Source organism: Dendroctonus ponderosae, unplaced genomic scaffold, assembly GCF_020466585.1.
Source record: "Dendroctonus ponderosae isolate FM_Combo_2020 unplaced genomic scaffold, Dpon_F_20191213v2 Dpon_F_20191213_8, whole genome shotgun sequence".
NCBI classification, from domain to species: domain Eukaryota; kingdom Metazoa; phylum Arthropoda; class Insecta; order Coleoptera; family Curculionidae; genus Dendroctonus; species Dendroctonus ponderosae.
The window spans coordinates 12355972-12358604 of NW_026019016.1; the positions used below are offsets into that span (position 1 = coordinate 12355972).

Sequence of the window (2633 nt, forward strand, 5' to 3'; positions counted from 1 at the left end):
ACGAGCATCCCCATAACAGTTTCAGCCGGCGGGCGAAATTACCCTTCTCTCCATTCTCCTCCGTTCGCTTCTATTTCGGGAAATGAGTCACTAATAATATTCCTACCTATACTCCACTAAACGCCCCCGTCCGAACGAAAGAGTATCTGGAAAAAGCGAACAATCCTGAATGTGTGCTATCGATCGGCAGAAATATCTATAGTGGGGAGGTTCACTTGCCTCCAGTTAGGCAAACTAGATAGTTTTCCATTCTTTGGAAAAACAGTGCAACTGACACCGCTAATTCTTATTAATTCAGCACGTTAATTAGTCGAGTTCAGCTTGCTGAATGGGCCGCATTTTCCACGAATCTCACTTGTGGTCAATAAAAATTGATTAACATGTAGGAGACGATTTAAAAACGCTCCAAACTAACTGTAATTAATTAGACACAATTTGACTGCGTGAAAGTACTGTTGGAATACCAAGGCGCGGTCTGGGATGAACAATAACCATTCTGAGCAAATATTCAGCTTTGTGCAGGAGGTGCCATAAAAGACGGCTTTTATGAACATCTCCTCTTTCCCAACAAGTGTTTTTAACGTCGCTCCCGTGTTAGTTTATGTTGATTAATTAGCAATCGAGTTTAGAGCTAATGGGGATTTTCTCTTGAAAAGTTGTCGTCGTTCTGTAAAAGATAGAAACAAGTTGAACGGAAGCGATTAGGAAGAGCATTTCGATCTCGTATTCGCAACGTCACTGAAGCGCTATGGTTTTTAAATTGGGCACGTTGAGTGCAATTTCCTATCCTCGGATAATTCCGAACGTGCAAAACGATTTCGGAAATGAGCTGAAATATTAAGCGTTTACGTCAAGCATTTTCGTTTATTTATCGATTCCATATTTACATTCAAGCTTGATCAACATCGGCCGAACAGTTTGGTAGTCGATGCTTTGCGAAAAATGCTCATCAATTGCCGAAAAAATTATGAAGTTTTCGGGTCGACAATCGCACAATCGCATTCACACGTGTAAACAACGAAAACGGAATTACCTGTAGGTGTTTCATTCTTTAGCAAGGCGATTCATAAATGAACCTACACACGCGAAAGGTTAATATAGATCATTATAAAGGATATGATTCACGATTTCGCCTGAACTGAATTCAGCAATGGTACGATTTTGTAGGCGATTTTTGGACAACAGTCTGTCCTAATGAATATGAAAAAAAATGAGAAAACATGCACCAACAGTGGGTAGAGAATGTTGCACAGTCGATTAAAAAACCGACTTTTTGTCGATTTGGAGCTTAAAGGAGAAGTTGTGAAAACGGGCGATTTTCCCCGAAGAATTAGGTCCCGATGTTTCGCTAGTATTAATCGACATTTTCACCGTTTTTCCACTTTCGGGTTGACACACAAATAAGGATGTTTCGTATAAACATCATACAAAAAAAATAAATTCTGCCATGTTTTCAGGTGGGTTCTCTTCAATCTACAGCTGTTAGATAGTTGATTTTTTAAGCTAAAAGTGTCGAACTACTTAAGGAAGGTTTTATCAAATGTTGATGATCAGAACATCACTAGTTGTTTAAAGGAAGATCTTGCAAGAAATCACTCGGGTTTGGATACTTAAATGTGGTTCAGTCGCAAAAAAACCGATTATTTCAATGTTGGTTACCAATCCAATCGCTCAGAATATCAGTGTTAATCAGTCAATAAAATACCACTTTGTCTCTTCCAATATGTGGGCAATAAATTAATATTAATAATAACAAAGCGTTGACGACAATTTAGCCAGCCAGGGATTTATTATTTATTTCGGGACAATACCAGCAAAATTAACTTAAATTAAGACGTTGTTTCTCGAAAAATATTCCGGAAAACTGACCACTGTGTGTCGCTTTCTCCGACCTTCGCTATTCTACATTCATGTATATCCGGCCGATCGATATTTCATTCATAAAACAGCGCTCGTGGAATCCCTACGATTTAATTGTGACCTTCTAGAGCCTAATTTTGGCCTGGCAAATGTAAATTGCAAATTATTATTTTCCAACACAATTATGTGAGTGAATTCATGAAGAATCTTGCTGTGCCTTTGTCCGAGGCGATTTTTCAAAAATTTCTGGCAGTTTGGCTCTCGACATTTCTACCGAGCCGGCAGAAAGGTTTAAGGTTCAATTGAAGAGTGGTTCTTCAGAATTTTTTGAATTTTGGATCGTAATTTTTGTCGAAAGTCCTAAGCTATTTTGGAAAAAGCTAACCAGTTTCTAAGTAGGCGCTTGCAATGTTCTATTTAGGAATGGGAACTACAGTTGCTCTAACCATTCTCTAAGGATCAGTGAGAAATAAAGCGCGGTTTGGAAAAAAATGGTTTTGCACTTTTGCATTTTCTTAGATAATTAGAAACTTTTATGGAAAAAAACGTACTGAAATGATCTGTTTAGTAGTAACAACTTAAAGTCTGTTACTCTATCGGTTTTCTAAGTGTGAGACAAAAAGTAAGCGCGGTTTTGCAAAAATGCACCATTTTTGCCCTTTTCCATTTCCTGAAATAATTAGGAACTTTTGAAAAACTATGTTTTATATGAAAAAAGACCCACTTGAATGCTCTATGCAGTGGTGACAACTGAAAATCTGTTACTCTATCGG

General features: G+C 37.9%; 1 protein-coding gene across 2 annotated transcripts in view; it reads left to right on the plus strand.

Moving 5' to 3' along the window:
- The window catches only part of LOC109541931 (E3 ubiquitin-protein ligase CBL-B), a 46870-nt gene that overhangs the window by 11388 nt on the left and 32849 nt on the right, over window positions 1-2633 (plus strand). The window lies entirely within an intron of this gene.